Genomic DNA, 18,584 nt, shown 5'->3' with positions numbered 1-18,584 from the left:
CTGGCAGGGGCTAGTGTGGGGCATGCAGGGCATGAGGCTGAGGAACTGGTCCCTGCACCCAGGGAGCTCTAACCCCTCTTCCTTTCCCCTCAGCCGCTGAAGGCTCAGACAGCTCTGGTGAGTGTCAGTGTGAGGGACCTGACCCAGGGGAGGGGCTGCTGGGGCCTGGCAGGTGGGAGGATGGAGAGCCAGCCTGTGGGTCTGCCCCAAGGTCACCCTAGGGCCAGGATGGCCCTGCTGTGGGTCTGCCTGGGTGGGGAGCCAGAGCGGCCAGCAGGGGAGGGACCATCATCCTGTTGGTGCTGTCTGCACCCTGCAAGTCCAGGTGCCAGCTCTGGCCTGGCCAAGAGTTCGGTGGCTCCTGGGGGGAGGGTGGGTTTCCTGCATTTTGTCCTTGGAGGCTGCTCTTAGCATGTGGACCCTGGCCGGGCAGGGCCTACCTCGCCCCTTGGCCTGTCTGCTGTGTGCTGGGGCAGTGCTGTTTCCTGGGTTGGGGTCAGGTCTCACCCTTCCTCCCATGCAGCTGGCAGCTCTGGCTGCATGTGGGGCCATGGGGCTCCTGGCAATCCCACCCACCTCTGCTAGCTCTGGAGGAGGGGCAGGGGTCAGCCCATGGGTGCAGCTACCAACCCTGTGACCTGGCCAGCCCCTGCCCAGCTGGCAACTGGTCACCATCACTGCAGGGCAGGGTGAGCATAAAGAGCCTCTTTGCGCTGGGAACAGCTTGCACCCAGCTGGCTCTCCTGTGCCTGGGGTACAAGGTATAGAACGGGGCTGGGGGATCTTGTGCGGCTGGAGACACCTGGCTAACACCTGTTCTTTCTCCCCATACAGAGAGCAACCATGGCTCCAACTCCAGCATCCAAGGTAAGTGCGGGGGGCTCTGGCCTGAGGGATCCCCCAAAGGATTCTGCCCAGCTCTGAGCCAGCCCTGGGGGCCCCAGGTCACCCCAGGCCATGCGGCCGTGGGGACCAAATGCCAGGAGAGCTACATGGTTGGATCTGCACCAGCCCCCCTGCTCCTGGGGGGAGAGGGGCAGAGTGCCACTGTTTGTTGTCATCCCAATCAGCCTGGGCTCTGGGGTCAAAGCCAGGTCTGTGCCTGCCTGGAGCTGCATTCCCTCCAACTCGTACAGCTCCTGTGTTTTCTTCCCGCAGCTTAGCAGAGCTTGGTGAAGCCTGTGCTGCGTCCTGAGGGGCCCATGGAGGAGGAGAGAGAGATCATTGAGCAACATACTGCGCGGATTCAGCCCTTCCACATGTACTTTTTGTGCCTTGATTTTGCAGAGCAAAGTCCTTTGCTGTGGTACAGCAAATAGCTGGTGTATGAAATTAAAGCTTTTGGGCTACAACCTGGCTGGGATGGGAGCAGGGGGTGGGATTTGAGGATTGCTTGGGGCTGATCAGCTTGTTGCACATTTCAACTATAGTTTGCTACTCATAAAAAAATAAAAGGTAGAGGGGAGATGCCCTCAGAGTTGATTCTTATCAGGGAGATAGGCAGAGCGTGCACTTAATCAGTCAGTGTGTGGGTCATGTCCTAGACCAACGGTGCTCAGCCTTTTGGCCAACCTGTTGGTGTGGGGCCCATCTGCAGCACCACTTCTTCTTGCCCCAAAGGTGCTGTGGTTGGGTGCTGGGGGGCTGTGCACATGCCCTGCTGCACCCTGGGGTGTTACACTACTCCCCTGCTGAAAATCTCAAGACTGTGGGAAGCCCTGTTTGCTGGAGGATGTGGCATCATGGGCTGGAGGCTGCTCACCCCCTGCCCTCGAGCATCCCTGTCCCAAGTTGCTTGTTCATGAAGTCTCACAGCGTATTTTTGCAGTGCTGTCCCGTGTGTGCTGTTGCTTTCTGCTGTTCTACTTTGCCCTGCACACGGCTCCTGCTCCCTGAAGCCTGGGGGTGACTGCAGGACAGGGCTATGTCCTCAGGACATACACAAGCCTGATTCAAGAGCAACTTGTAGTCTAAACTGGTGCCCAGGTCCCTGAACATCCCCAATTCAGGGGCAGGCGTGAAAGAGGGCAAATTCTCTGATCTTTTGCACTGGATGTTGCCTCTGACAATAGGATCCTTTTTTCCCTTTTTCTTTTCTTTTTGGGTTGGGGTGGTCGCAATACAGCATCAGCATCTGCATGGCAGCTGCAGCATCTGTGGGGGAAGGGGGGAGTGGCTGTCACACCTCCAAGCCAGACATTCACAGCCCTGCATCCCCCATGTGTGCCTGGAGAACATGTGGCCTGTGGGTGTCCTGGACCACGGGGTATTTATTGTCCTGGTCCCAGCTCAGTCATTAGCTTGCACCACCGCCTTTCCTGGACACCTGGGTTCCTATCTGTCTGCCCCAGCTCATGTGCTAAAGTGCAGACAGCCTTCCTTCCTCTGGGGCTCTTGTCTGTCTGCCTGTGGCCTGCCAGGCCCAGATGCCTGGGCCACCTGTTCACCCACCACCTAGGACTGCTGCACTCAGCTTGCCCTGGGTAGACACAGGCAGCAGGGTCACATGTGCTCTGGTGCCCTCTGTCCCTGGGTAACGAGCAACAACCTCTCCCACAACGCTCACACAAAATGCAGGTGGTCAACACATGCATGCACACAGACAGGCATCCATCACACACACCTTACATGGCCAACACACATACAGCTAAGTTATTCCACACACACACACACACACACACAACCCAGGCATCTAACACATACACAAAAGACAGGCATCCAACACAGATATGCACATGCAAAAAATGCAGGTGTCTAACACAGACCACCCCTACCAGGTGTCCCATATACACACCCCCACGGTGTCCCACACATGCACATACACAACTCGGGTGTCTCACACACACGCATGCACACAATCCAGATGTCTCATGCACACACACACACAACCCAGGCATCCCACACACACCTGCAAACAACCCAGGTATCCAATGCACATGCAAAACTCAGGCATCTAATACAGACACATACATCCACACACACAAAACATCACTCTCTCTCTCTCACACACACACATACAGAACAAGAGCTTACTAATGTAGACACAGACACACAACCTATATGTCCAACACACACACACAGCAGAAGCTCACTCGCCCAACACACCCACACAAACACATGCATTTGCATGTGCACACATACACACACCCCCCCCCCCCCCCCCAACCCCAGACTCCTGGATTCATCCCCCACCCACAGCTGTCTCTCCCATGGCTGTATAACCAGTGCCTCAGATGCCTAGATCCTAGCCATGTCCTTTCTCAGGCTCCCTTATCCCAGACTGAACTGCACCCCCTGCCACTTGAGGCACTTGAGCCCTCCAAATGGTGCCTTTGGTGCCCCCTCTTCTGATGCCCAATAGGCCCCTTGGTACTTACCCGGGGTCTACTACTGCACATCTCACAGGTTGTAGGTTCTAGACTCTCTTCATCTCCTGCCTCACCGTCCCCCATCGAACCTAGTTTAAAGCCTGAGGTAGGAGGTCAGCCAACCTGTAAGAAAAGAAACTCTTACCTTTTGTGGAGTGATGAAGCCCATTGCGTCCCAGGAGGTCCCTTGCATGGAAGCATGGATCGTGGTCCAGGAAGCCAAAACACTCATGATGGCACCAGCTCCGGGACCACGGGTTGATTTCCCTGACACAGGTGATGTGATGCCTACTGCGACCGCTGGCCTGGAGGATTGACGAGAAGACTACCTGCGCCCCTATCTTCCTAAGCCTGGTCCCCAGAGCCCTGTAGTCACTCATAATACAGTCTGGACTACTCCTGGCCGCATCATTTGTTCCCACATGGATGAGGACCATAGAAGAGCTGTCAGAGGGCCGGATGAGGTCATGAATTCTCTCTGTGACCTCCCTGCTCCTGGCTCCTGGCAGGCAGCAGACCTCACGTGCCATGGGATCCAGATGACAGATGGGTCCCTCTGTTCCTCTCAGCAAGGATTTGCTCACAACAATGACGCCACATCCATTCTTCTGCTTACCTGGCCAGCCCTCAGCTCACTCAGTGATGGCAGCAGGGCCCTCCAGTGCACTTTCCCCCACTGCACACTCCTCCAGTGCAGCCAGGGCCTCAGATTTGTTCCCCAACTGCCCCGGGGGAGCTGCCTCTGCGGTGAGAGGTCTGGCCACTGAGGTGATCATCCTCCACTTGTTGGCTACAAATGTCCAACTCAGGATCCTTAAAATTCTGGTTTATTAGACGGATTGAAACACTGTAATAAAGTTAAATAATAAACCTTGGGGCTGGTCCCCAAATGCACACACACACACATGCGCACACGCAGTAGCGAGCTACAAGAGACAGGTATACCTATCCCACAGGTGCTGGAGTCTGCCGTCGAGGCTTCTTTCAGCGTGGTGTTATCTTCCAGAAGGGGGTCGCCGGCTGGTCCTTCTGGCTGGACAGGACGGGTGCTGGTCAAGTTGGAGATCAAGAGGGCGCCACTGAGGGTCACTTTTCACTACTTTTTATCTGTCCTTGGCTGACTTTGGTGACTCCCCAGTTTTCAGGTTTGCCCAATCCAGGGTCGCTGACCCTTGTGGGACTTCCCTCTCGGTGGCTACTGAATGGCATCTGTCAGCCCCAGGGGTCATCCACATGTACGTGCAAGTTTGGGAGTCCGTTGATGAATTTTGAATAGGGCTCTGGGAGTGGCCGATCTGGAGATATTCAGCCCAAAAGTTGGTCCCCGGCGTTGATTAACTTATTGATTTCTTCCGTTGGTTGATCTGCAGTTTCCCTAGGTGTTAATAGCCACCTGCTACTGTGTTATGCATTCAATCACTGATTCACTCGCTCTTTCAGGGGCCCGCCTGATACAGGGAAGCGGTGGTTTGATTCCTGCCCTTGTTAACATTCTTACAATGTATAACTTACTTCTGAAACTAAACACATTTAGTTGAAAGTTGAAAGGTGAGGAGTATAAAATATAAGCTACAGAAGTAATGTCATGGCACACAAATAGATAAAAATACCAAAATACAAGGGGAGATACAAAATGCACACACACAAACTTTAAAACACAATTCCTTATCTTAAAGTGAAAGAAAGAGGAAGGAAGAAAAGGTAGAAGAGGAAAAACATATCCAACGAGGGGAAAGCAACTGCAGGCAAGAGGAAAAGGGGGCTTTCTGCTACACACTCACCAGCATCTGCTTCAGGGCATTTCCTCGCAGCTTCTCTGCCAGGCATCTTGTCCTGCAGAGATTGAAAGTAGCCATCAATCTCTTCTTTAATTGCCCTGATCCCCCACAGCCTGTTCACCTCTGCCTGCAGACCCCTCACCTGCCCCTCCAGGGCCTCAAACCAGGCACATGTGGGACAGGCAAGGAAATCCCTGACCCCCACGCTACCCCCAGGCCTCAGAGGTCCTGCCAGGCAACCCCCGCAGACAGGGCTCAGGGCACTGCTGACCCATCCAAGGGGCCTGTCTGGGTGGATGTCTCATAGGAGCTCTGTGCCGGAGGCAGCAGCAGGGCAGGGGCCCTGGCTGCAGTCCGTGTCACCACCCCCATAGTAGCACCCCTCCTCGTTCACTTACCTGAAGACTCTGTCAGACGCTCCCGTGTGCTCCTGCCTACAACTGGCCTGTGATCTGCCTGCAAACTGCTCCCATGTTGGCAGTCCCTGTTTGCTGGCTCCCTGGTCACAGGCTCTTAATTTATTTGGAAGGAACCTCCACAGGTCATCCAGTCCAACCCCTGAATTTGCTAAGCATGCACTTCATCCCTGGATCGAGATCATTATTAAAGACTCTAAACAGTTCCAGACGAGGATAGACACCTGGGGAACCCCACTTTACACCTCCTCCCAACTAACTAGACATTGAGCCATTGATGACTACTCATTGACTACAATGTCTGTGTTTCCTTATGAGTGTGTATGTGTGAGACAGACAGACCCCAACAATGGCTCTGGGAATGGTGTCTGTGGAAGAGTTCTTCAAACACACAAAACAGCCCTTGGTAAAATCATCTCAGTGCCTAGGAAGTGTGTCACAGGCCAGCTGGGCACTGTGAGCGTATCAATTTTATCACAGGCGAACTGGGCCGTTTGATTCAGTTTCAGACTGAGGAGGCAAAGTTGGGAGTGGAATAAAGGCAAATTTATTATAGCTTACACACACACAATAGTTAACAGAAATATAAATGTGATAAGCAGATAAGGCATTATAAAAGAGCTAATAGTAAATAATAACAACAGATAATAATAACAGATAGATAGATAGATCAATCTGTCACAGGCCAACTGGGCACTGCAAGGGTATTAGCCACACTGGCCTGTTCAAAACAACAAATAGACAGACATGGGTTGGCAATTTATCGATAATCTCTCAATGCCAGGCGCGTGCCAAGTGATTCTAGCAAAGTCAGGCATCCCCATTTGACGCTGTCAGAGGGATTACCGGGGAAGATCCCTTGATCAGGATCCGATCCTCACTCATACCGGGGGTCCGGGTATGGGACAGAAATGACCCTTCTGTTCCCTTCTTCCTGCTGGTTACCTGATGCATGTGTTTTTTATACCTAGTCTTATGTTAATCTGTTGGCCTCAGGGCCACTCACAATGTTGCCCTATAGCTGTTACCTTATCGGATTGAAAGGTGTTAAAATTATCATAAAAGGTTACTACCCAGACTCAGGTTTATCCAATAAGCAAATTATGCTGCAGCACCTTTAGGTGTTAAATTGACATCGCTCCGCCTAAATCCCAACTCCTTTTAGGCTTCATTTGAAAATGCTTTCTAGGGATATGCTTTCCTGGAATGTGTTGTGTGCGCCAAGCAGTTAGTTCCAGTTTTTATCGCTAAGGCTGAACCCTGAGCAAAAAAAACATTAGGCCAGCTAATCTCACAGCTACAGCTTTGCCTATGGGGTCCAGTCAGTTCCATGAACAGTTAATTTATCATTTTGGTTAAACTTATGACAGACAAGTAACATTTGCAGTTTACAAACTCACAAGCTTATATTAACTAATATTACCTGTTTAGGCAAAATACCAAATGCCTCCAAGAAGCACATATTATTGCTTATTAATCCCTCTGGTTCTGGGTGTCACAGGAGTGACAAGCCATACCCAGCCTGCTAGCTCAGGGCAGGGCAGGGCAAGGCAAAGGAACAGAAGCAGCAAGGCAATTACATTGATGTAAATGCAAGGCAATTCACCTGGGGAAAAATAACCTCAGCTTTGCATCCATGATGCAGGGGTCCGAACCAGCTATCAGGACTCAGGAATGGACCGTGTGGTCATTGGCGGAATTCCCTTAAAATGTCAGCTCAGCTCAGCCAGCCAGAAAAGCCAAAGAAATGCTGGGCATCACTAAGAAGGGAATTGAAAAGATGATATATAAATCCCTGAGGTGTCCACACCTTCAATATTGTGCCCAGTGCTAGGCTCCACATCTCAAAAGGATGCAGTAGAATGAGAAAAGATCACTATGCCAGGTTCAGCTTTGCTCTGGTTTATCCCCTTTGTGCTGTCAAGCACACACAAGGGGTTGCACTGATCAGAGAGTGCCAAAATGTCATGAACTCTTTAACTGGTTTGGTCCTCTGTCCTCCTTTCAGGGTGTGAGCATGTACAATATTGAGTGGGGTTTAGCAGGAGGAACATATCCTTTGGCTGATGTCAAAAGAAGGGAAGTAGAGGGATTAGCAAGGAGGTTTTGGTACACAATACAATGGGGCCATGTGCAATGGGCTGGTTGTGTGTGCAATGGCATGTGATTGGCGGTGTGAGGATGGCACCTGTTGCCGGGCTACCAGCATATAAAAATCCCACCAGAGTGAGAGAGAGAAGTTTTGGGAGTTCTCTCTCCTGGAATTAGCTTCTCCTGCTTGTCCCTCTTCTCCTGAGAGCCTAGTGGGCTCCTGGGAGAGAGGGGGAGCCCAAGAGGGAGGTTGTGCTTGAGTTGGGTGGCCATGAGAGAGTGTGCCTGGTGCACAGAGTGAGCACCTAGCACATGAGATGTCTCAGTGCAGGCTCCTTTGATACTGGGAAGGCTGTGAGAGCAGCTGAAGGACCTTTGGCAGCTGCGACCCAGGTCTTCTGAGAGAGTCAGTATCCTGCAAATAGCAAGGGTGGCAGCAGCCACAAACAGTGCTGCCCATAGCTGAGCAGGCAGGGGACTTCAGAGATGGGAAGACTTCACACCTGAGAGCTGGGGGCTGGCTGATGTGTTCAGTGTTGGGTGAGAGTGCCTGAGAGGCAAGGATCCTTGAAGGTGCATGAAGGATGTGTGTGTGTGTTTGATTGCGAAGGGTGTGTGCAAGGACCAAGTGTCCGTTCCCAGAGGCAGAGTTCATAGGCAGTATGCCTTGCTCCATTTGAGACAGCTTGAGAGATGGGGTTTGAGAGCTGGAGGGAGGCTCCCCCTGAGGCACACCCTGAGTGTAATTACAGCAACGTTGATTGTGGTCATTATTATGTTGAGATGGCTGTTTTGTTTATTACCCCTTTGAATATTTATTTACCCTTTCCCCCATTAGTGTGTGCAAATGAGTTTTGTTTAGGGATTCAGCCAACTATTCTAGGGTCTGGTGGAGGGCCTGTGCCCACACCTGCCCCAGTCCTAAATGTAATTGTTGATTGGGTTCTCCATCAACACGTTGGCCATCCAGGTAGAACCTAAGTTGCAAAATTTGACTAGCCACTCAAGACAGAGAAGGGCAACCCAACTGATCAGGGGCTGGGAGCTATTGCCAGGCCAGGAGAGACTATAAAAAGCTGTGACTCTTCTTTTTGGGGAGGAGAAGGCTGAGGAGGGAGAAGACAGAGGTTTGTCACGTCATAGAGGGTGTGGACCAAGTGAGCAGGGACCTGTTGTTCAACCATGCCACAGAAGACTGGCACCAGGGGGCTCTCATTAGCAAGGCAGGGGGTAGGGACTATGCACTGGGATGGGGAGGGGGCACTGGGTGTCGCAGGCCTGGGGGCTGCTAGCGGCTGGGGCTGTGGGAGCTTGGAGAGCTGGTGAAGCACTGGTTCTGGGACGGGGGGAGGAGGGAAGAGCTGTATCCTGGTCCTCCCCAAACCATGCTGCCAGATGTTGTGGTCTGGGAGCTGACCTTGCTTGGGAAGATGAGGTGAAAAAGGCATTGAGTACTTCAGCCTTTTCTGCATCCTTTGTCATTAGCGGCAATGTGGTGGTGACAGGTTTAAAATGAACCAGAGAAAGGATTTTATGGTGCAACGTGTCATTAGCATGTGGGATTCATGGCCACGGTTGGGGGTGGAAGCAGAGAGCAGAGCTGGGGTCGACTGCATGAATTCATGGATGATGGATCTATTGATGGATCTATTAATGGCTGTTGAACAGGACAGCTGGAGAAGTTTCCTCAGGCATCTCTGGCCCTCTTACAGTGGGTACCAGGGAGAGGGGGCTGCATCTGCAGATCAGGGATCGTGCCAGTGCAATGTACCATGTGTTGGCTCCCAACGGGAAGAATACTGTGTGTATGCAAGGTGTAATAGAGGAAGACTTTGAAGCTGGGTGTCTCTAAATCTGTTCCTGGCTGGCTATTCCCTGGCTTGCCCTGTGCATGTGCTGCCCTATGCAGTGCCTGATCTACACCCCTGCCCTTGCTTGGACCCACTGTGGGGTCAGGAGGGGCCTTGTCCAGCTGGATGAGGGAGACCTGGGGCACTGGGGCAGCTAGGGTCAGTGAATGGTGTTGGGGGGAGGCTGGGAGGGAGGGAGGGGACCAGCTAGGGGTTCCTGTGCCCCAAACCCCCAGCTCTGTCCCAGATGGACCCAGGACCAGCTGTGCCAGCAGTGGAGGAGTGCACTGTGGGATAGCCACAGCAGGACTATGCTTTTCACGTAGGTAGTAGTGTTGAGCCCCAGCTCAAGTCTGGGATCGTGTCCGGTATGCAAAAGCCAATAAAGATACCAGGGGTGAAAGTATAAAGATTTATTGCTAGCAATACAAGGTGCAAGCGGAATAATTTCACGTAACAAGCACACAGAGTCTTAATTATGAGCATCTTTTATACAGGAGTATTGGACCTTCATAAGCATTCTTGTTTGCTAATTGGTTATAAGGGAGTGACGCAAGGAGTTCTTTACTGAGCATGTCTCTATACCTGTGTTTTAGCTATGTATCTCATTTCCATACATGTATGTTTCATTAGCATACTTTCTCCCCACCTAGGGGTGTGAATCTTAATATTTAAATCAGCTCTTTGCCCTACTCCACTAATTCTGTTTTTGTTTTCAAGTCTCCTTTATCTAAGACTGTCTTCTCCTTATCATTGCAATTGAGCATTAGTTACAGAACAGAGACTTTTGCTTGGGCTATGTGTAATGGTTTCTAGGTCAAACCTAACAGTCACAGCTGGAGATATTCCGAGCTGGAAATATGGAGAGCTGGAGATAGGTAGACATGGAGATATTCACAGGGGTATTCAATTTGAAGCAATTATTAGTACAATTAACTATTAGGAAACATTCAGAAGCATTAGCTGTTGCCTGAACCTGTACGGAAAACATGTCTCTATTCTTCTCTTTTACAATAGTCTCCCACTTATATATATTCTGATATGTACTTTTCTTCTCTACATTCTTCAGCATAGTATAATTTTGTAAAATTTTTAAAGGGGTTGGTACTGCTGAAACAAGCTTAGCAGGGGGCTGGAGGGTGTCCACAAGGTGCTGTGGAGATGAAGGACCAGGAGGGCAGTGTGCAGGATGTCTTGAATAAACAGGGGCTAGGGGCAATGGGGCTGGGACTTGATGGTCTACTCCAGCGCCCCGGTGACCCCACGATGGCTGTGTTTACTGTGGGCATGCCCAGGCCCCCTTGTCACCTGAGCTGTGCCTTGGAGCTGCATGCTCACAGGGCAGCTGCTGAGCCAGAGAGTGGAGACATTGCCTAGGGTCAGGAAAAATCTAGTTAGGGAACTCTTGGGAGGGGCTGGATGTGTATAAATCAGCAGGTCTGGATGCTTTTCATTCGAGGGTACAGAGGGACTTGGCAGAGGTCATAGCAGGGTCCCTGGCCAGGCTGTATGAATGCTCCTGGTGCTCTGGCCAGGTCCCAGAGGACTGGAAAAGGGCCAATGTGGTCCCACCCCCAGGAAGGAAGTGGACAGGGAGAACGAAGGGGACAGCGATGCAACTGGACCTGAAGACAGCGAGGAGGACAACAGGATCAGCAGCAGTGGAAGTGACAGCGACAAGGACTGTGAATGAACTGAGAAGGGGCTGGGACTAAGGGACTGTTTGGGTTAGGGAAGGGCAGGGGGGCGGGGGCGGTTATTGTAACGGGTGTGCGGGTTTATTAAGGTGGTTTTAAAAAAAGGTGTGATGGAAGTCTATGATAGAGGATGTATATATATAACTAAATATATAGGGATAGATATATTTTAATTAAAAATAAAAAATTCCTGTTGTTTATGACAGCTGGAGCAGGCGGGCCCAGACCAGGTGCTGCAGGGTCTCCGACCCCTGTGTACGGTGGGCCGGGGCTAGGGCAGGGGCTGTGCGCTCCTGCCTGCGCTGGTCTCCATGGGGCTGCCGTGGTCTCTGCGCCCAGGCTGCTGCCCCCCAGCATCAGCTCCGGCCCCTCCTCGGGGTAGAAGGGCAGCCTGGAAGCTGCGCTGGTGCATCCACACCCGGCCCCTGGGGCCTGCCCACCGACTCATGCCACACACAGAGGCTTGGGGAGCTGTGGTGGGGTCTTGTGGGGAGGGGGTGCTGACCCAGCCTGTGACAGTGCCCCCAACCTCCCTATGAGGCCTGTGGGCCCGTACAATTGCCCACGGATGAAGAGAAGAGAGACAGCCCGCCCCGCGTGGGCAGAGGCCTGGGCTGCAAATGTACTGGTACCACAGGAAGACATCTGGGACCTGGCCAGAGCACCAGGAGCATTCATACAGCCTGGCCAGGGACCCTGCTATGACCTCTGCCAAGTCCCTCTGTACCCTCGAATGAAAAGCATCCAGACCTGCTGATTTATACACATCCAGCCCCTCCCAAGAGTTCCCTAACTAGATTTTTCCTGACCCTAGGCAATGTCTCCACTCTCTGGCTCAGCAGCTGCCCTGTGAGCATGCAGCTCCAAGGCACAGCTCAGGTGACAAGGGGGCCTGGGCATGCCCACAGTAAACACAGCCATCGTGGGGGTCACCGGGGCGCTGGAGTAGACCATCAAGTCCCAGCCCCATTGCCCCTAGCCCCTGTTTATTCAAGACATCCTGCACACTGCCCTCCTGGTCCTTCATCTCCACAGCACCTTGTGGACACCCTCCAGCCCCCTGCTAAGCTTGTTTCAGCAGTACCAACCCCTTTAAAAATTTTACAAAATTATACTATGCTGAAGAATGTAGAGAAGAAAAGTACATATCAGAATATATATAAGTGGGGGACTATTGTAAAAGAGAAGAATAGAGACATGTTTTCCGTACGGGTTCAGGCAACAGCTAATGCTTCTGAATGTTTCCTAATAGTTAATTGTACTAATAATTGCTTCAAATTGAACCAAGGTAGAAGAATCCTTTGTAACAAGACCAATCAAATATCCTATGTATACACGCATACCATCCTTCCTCGAGGATGGTTTCTGGCCTGCGGGAGAATGATATATTCATACCTTCCAGCAAATGCTACTGGGGGACCATGCACCATTGCCCGGGTAACTGCAGCTCTCCCGAGGAAATCTGACCTAATGCACACTGAACAAACCCCTCTTGGTGGGAGGTTTAAACGAGCATACACTGCTCTCACGGCTGATTGTGATGAGAATGATTCCCCCGGACTATTATCTAAGGCAGAATACATAGCATTAGCTGCATCTATGGTGGGGGTTCCGGGTCTTGCTGTAAGTAATAGCAGAAATCTTAATGCAGTAGCCTGTGTTTTAGCAAAAGGACTAAATGCTACATCCCGAGCGCTCTCAGCCCTGAATGCTGAACAAAAACAATTAAGGGACTCTGTCTTAGAGAATAGAGCCGCTATTGATTATCTCTTGTTACGACACAATCTTGGGTGTGAAACTTTAAAAGGAATGTGCTGTTTCAACCTCACTGATAATTCTGTACTAATTGAAGACAAAATTGGTGCCTTACAACGATTGGCACAGACGTTGAAAGAATCATCTGGCTTAGACTTGTCCTGGGCTGGGCAAGACTCTGGTCAGGGATGTCTGGGGGAGTCCCTCAGTGCCACAGAGGCTGGTGTGGGGTGGCCAAGAAGGATTTCCATTTCTAATCCTAGCCCAAAAAGAGTTCCTTATTCAAGCCGTTGTCCTTAGTACAGTCGCTGGGGGCAGTGCGCTCCGAGTTGACAGCGTGGCAGGGCCAAACCATGCTTTGGGCCGGACAATACTGTTGTGGGGATGCCTGGGAGAATCGCCCTGTGCCGCAGAGTCATAGAGCGGGGTGGCCCAACAAGGATTTCCATCTAATCCCGACCCAAATAACAGTTCCTTATTTGAGCCATTATACTTAGCACAGTGGCTGGGGGGCTGTCAGATGGCAGCTGGGCACAGCCAAACCGTGTCTTGGGCTGGGCAAGTCTTTGGTCAGAGATGTCCACAAGAGTCTTCCGGGGGCACAGAGGTATGCCATGGGGTTTCCCAAGAAGGATTTCTTGCTGTAATCCTAGTCGAAAAGCCTGTTCCTTATTCAGGTCCATATATCTAGCATAGTGACTGGGGTGCTGTCAGTTGGCACCCTGGCATGGCCAAATCGCCTTTTGGGCTGGGCAAGTCTCTTGTCAGAGATGTCCAGGAGAGCTCCCTGGTAGCACACGGGTAAATCAATGAGTGGCCCAAAAAGGATTTCTACGTATAATCCCAGCCCAAAAGCCAAGTCCTCATTCAAACCAATGCATTTCATACAGTGGGAATGAGGGGCTGTCAGTGGCAGCCTGGCGCTGGCAAGCTGCGCTTTAGGCCAGAGCAAGACTCTGGTTAGAGGTGTCCAGGAGAGTCCCCCAGTGGCACAAAGAGATGGTCTGGGGTGGCCCAAGAAGGATTTCTGGGTATAATCCCAGTCCAAAATCCAGTTCCTTATTTGGGTACATGTATTTAGCACAGTGGTTGGGATGGTGGTGTCTGTTGGCAACCAGGCATGGCCAAACTGCAGTTTGAGCCAGGCAAGTCTCTGGTCAGAGATGTCTAGGACAGTCCTCCGGTGTCACAGAGGCATGGAGAGGGCTGGCCCAAGATGGATTTGTGGCTAGAATCCCAGCCCAAATTCCAGTTCCTTATTCAGGTCCCCATATTTAGCACAGTGGCAGGGTGCTGTTAGTTGGCACCCTGACACTGCCAAACTCCGTTTTGGACTGGGCAAGTCCATGGTCAGAGATTTCCAGTAGAGTTCCCTGGAGGTTGTCTAAAAAGGGTTTCTAGCTATAATCCCAACTCAAAAGCCAAATCCTTATTCAAGCCTATGCAGTTAGTAGAGTTAGTAGAGAGGCACAGAGGTGTGTTCTGGGTGGCCCAAGGAGGATTTCTGGGTATATTCCAAACCTAAAATCCAGTTCCTTATTCAGTTCCATTACTTAGCACAGTGGCTGGGGTGCTGTCTGTTGGCAGCCTGGCCCGGCCAAACCGTACTTTGGGCTGAGCAAGTCTTTGTTCAGAGATGTCCAACAGAGTCCCCCTGTGCCACAGAGGCATGGCTTGAGGGTGGCCCGAGAAGGATTTCTGGGTATAATCCCAGCCCCAAATCTAGTTCCTTATTCAGGTCCAGATACTTAGCACTGTGTCTCGGGGGTGGTGTCAGTTGGCAACCTAGTGTGGCTAAACTGCTTTTTGGGCTGGGCAAGTCTCTGGTCATAGATGTCCAGGAGAGTCCCCCGGTGGCACAGAAACATGGCCTGGGGTGGCTGAAGAAGGATTTCTAGGTATAATCTAAGGCCAAAATCCAGTTCCTTATTCGGTTCCATGTATTTAGCACAGTGGCCGGGGTGCTGTCTGTTGGCAGCCTGGCATGGCCAAACCGCCCTTTTGGCCTGGCAAGTCTCTGCTCAGAGATGTCCAGGAGAGTCCCTCAGTGGCACAGAGGCATGGAGAGGGCTGGCCCAAGCAGAATTCCTAGCCATAATTCTGGCCCGAATGCCAGTTTCTTATTCAAGCCTTTATACTTAGTATAGTGGGCATGGGGGCTGTTAGCTGGCAGCCTGGCACGGCCAAACTGTGCTTTGGGACAGGCGGGACTGGTGAGGGGTCTTTCGGACAGTCCCCCAGTGGCATTGACTGGAAATTTGGGGTGGCCTAAGAAGTATTTTACCCCATAATCCTATTCTAATCTGACCTTCATTTAGGGCTCTGTACTTGATGTGGGATATTATTTTACATATTAATTAGTACATATGCACAGCTAATGAAATTCTCTCTTTAGGATGTGTAATTCATAGTTTCATGGTTGGTCGGGTCGGAAGGGACCTGAACAGATCATCAAGTCCGACCCTCTGCCATGGGCAGGAAAGTGTGCTGGGGTCATATGACCCCGGCAAAGTGATTATCTAGCCTCCTTTTGAAGACCCCCAGGGTAGAAGCGAGCACCACTTCAATAATAGCAAGTTTTTACTGGGTCCAGATTAGGTTTGAAAAAGGAACTAGGAATAAGGATCTGGAAATAAGGAACTGAGAATAAGCAACCAAATTGCAACCAAAGTGCTGGCTAGGGAAGTAATTATTAGGGCTGTGCGAAATTTCAGCACCAGTTTTGTTTTGGCACGGTTTCGACCTGTTTTGAGGTTGAAACAGCAAAATTGAAACAGAACAGATATGGTCAAAACACCTTCAAAACAAAAAGAGGCAAGTCAAAACATTTCGCCGTTTCAACGCTGTTTCGGTGTTTCGCCCATAGGCTATAATGGGGAAGGACAAAACAGCCTCTAACTTTGTAATTTCTGACCTGATTTGGATGAAACCTGCAGGAATGGTAGCCCCTGCTGAGGCCATAAAGCCTGCCAAGTTTCAAGGAGACAGGTGCAGGAGGTTTGGGGGAACCTTCACCCCAAATTCTTGAAAGCAAAACTGTTTCAACGGAACAAAATGGAACAGCTGTTTCAAATCGAAACAAAATTCGAAACAAAATGCTTTTCTGTCAAAACATCTAGACACTGGTCCAAACAACACTGCTGTTTCACCCAGCCCTAGTAATTATGCCATAAAGGCTATCCAGCTGCAAAAAGAGACCATTGGCTACAAAGTTACTGCTTGAACATGTGTAACCCTTGCTTTCTATCCACCTGTAATCTATAGATTTATAGATTACAGTAATCTGTAGGTGTATGGTAGGACTCTGGAAGCATTGGAGGCACTGCCAACATGAACGACCCAAGCCCCTGGCTGCTGGTGGGGCAAGGCGGCAGTGGGAGCGCAGCAGTGGTGAGCAGGGAGCTCCCGCAGATGCCGCCAGCACTGTCGGCGGTGGGCACCAACCAGGGGTCAGCAATCACCTGCAGGCGCCACCAACAGTGGCCAGCAGGGATCGCTGACCGTCCCCAGACACTGCCAACACTGTTGGTGGCGCCTTTTTGTAGGGGGTGCACTGCCACGCTCAGAGGGTGCACATGCACTTGTTACCCCTGACTGCCAAGATGCTCAAGTAGGCAAGATTTTTGTTTTACAAAGCTAAAACCGATGTGCCTTTACTTCCAATAGCTACAGAACTAAAGAAGCAGCAGAAATTGATTAGTTTTTGCCTAATTGCTGGATTATTGAATAGAGAATGCATGATATAGCTTGTTTACTTTTCATTCCATCCAGGAGGAGCACACACGAACTGCTGCAGCTTCCTGAGCCTGACGAAGGGTTTTTGAACCCGAAAGCTTGCTTAATAACTATTCTCCAACCATTTGGGTTGGTCTAATAAAAGATATCAAATTCACCCAAGGAACCTTGTCTGATATAGCTAGGTAGTGCACCTCCCAATAAACTTTTTTTTTTTGTTTCAATCTTAAAATGAATAATATCTCCTTAGGCCCATGGAGGCATCTGTCAGACAGAGCTGTTGTCTTGGAGTTTGAAGCCAAGATGTAGCAGAAAGGTCCCCAAAGCTCATCCAGCTCTCCCCCTTCTCCCCCATTCTGTCCATCCATGAGGCTACTCATGATACCGGAGTAATCCTGAGCAGATCCAAATTGGCTCCAGGGCTCCAGGCACCAAGGATGAAGGGGCCTGGGTCTCCAGTCATGTTCTCATCCAGCCTCCTGGTCAAGGTGAAAGATCCTGTTGTGCATCATCAAAGAATCCACTTCAAAGCATCTCAAAGATAAAGTGCTGTCCCGAACCAGCCAGCATGGGTTTGTCAAGAGCAAGTCATGCTCAACCCATCCCATGTCCTTCTGTGACGAAGCAGAGAGCCCTGTCGACAAGCAGGGAATAACAGACGTGATGTATAAGTAGGTCAGCCAGGCTTTTCATGCTGTCTCCTGGGTCATTTCTATAATGAAAATAAGGAAATCCCAAGTAGGTGAGACTACCATTAGGGGTCCAATAACTGGTGGGCTGCCATCAGGAGCTCAGACTCTCACTGAGAGGAGGTATTGTGGGGGGGTCCCAGAAATCCGTTTTCAGTTTGGTTCCGTTCAGTGTCTTAAATGATGTCTAGAAGGATGGACTCGTGCACAGACACAGTAAGCTTGCAGGTAACACCAAGCTAAATTGGGTAGTATGCACTTTGGAGTATGAGATGAGGATTAAAAATAAAATAATCCCTGCACCGCACCGGAGCCAGTTCAGGACTACCCACAGCAGAGCCAGTTTACCGCAGCACGCCAGAAGCAGGTGTTCCAGGACTGAGCACGTGACAGAGGCCACCAGCTCTGTTCATGGGGGCTGCGTGTCCTCACCAGCAGATATAGAACTGAGCTACTTCTGGGGTCTTAGCTGGCCAGGGTCACTCCCTGAGTAGCTAAACTGCCTGTAGCTGGGCTTCTACTGCAGCCTGCCTGCTCTGGCTGAAAAAGCCAGACCATGTTGTCTGTCGCTTTCCTGTGAGGTCACTGCCCATCAGGCTGGGTAATATCTTTTCTGTGTACAACCCTGTCAGTCTGTCCCTTGTCCCAAGACTTCTTTGCTGGTTGTGAGCTGAGCTAGGGACTCTTCATTTCATGCATGTGTAGCACTGGGCCCCTGAAGTCTTGGTGTGTTACTGCAACACTTAGGCAATTGGGTAGCACCGTGCAGTGTGTGGCAGGCCAGTAGGGGGCGCTCCTGCGTGAAGCCGCCCACCTCCCTGCGCCCGACCACGTTCCAGGCTCCGAGTGCCTCCCTTAGGGTGCCTCCCGTCCGGCCGACCCTTCCCCGGAGCACACCCGCTAGCCTGGGGGTCCCGCTGCCACCATCCAAGGCTCTGGACTCACTTCTGGCTCTGTGCACCTTGGAAAACACAGGCCTGATCGTCCAATGGGTGCTAGACCCAATACAGGCACTTGGGGCACTTCCCCAAGTCAGGGGCTGATTAGGAAGCCTCCCTTAGTCCACCGACCTAAGGGGCCTCCTTGGCATAATTTAGACCCACCCCTCAATAAGTCTCCCACACCGGTCACAAGGAGAACTTTATTGATTACAGGGGTAGGGCGGAAACAGGGTAAAAGGGTAGAACAATATCAGAGGAATATCA

At 51.2% G+C, this 18,584-nt stretch overlaps 1 protein-coding gene across 1 annotated transcript in view; it reads right to left on the bottom strand.

The window, feature by feature from the left end:
• LOC102381926 (H-2 class II histocompatibility antigen, E-S beta chain) overlaps nucleotides 1-18,584 on the bottom strand; it is a 603,463-nt gene that overhangs the window by 188,872 nt on the left and 396,007 nt on the right. The gene's annotated exons all lie outside the window — the stretch shown is intronic.

This window comes from Alligator sinensis, unplaced genomic scaffold (genome assembly GCF_000455745.1).
Source record: "Alligator sinensis unplaced genomic scaffold, ASM45574v1 scaffold1303_1, whole genome shotgun sequence".
In the NCBI taxonomy this organism is placed as follows: domain Eukaryota; kingdom Metazoa; phylum Chordata; order Crocodylia; family Alligatoridae; genus Alligator; species Alligator sinensis.
This window is presented reverse-complemented; position numbering and strand designations above follow the sequence as displayed.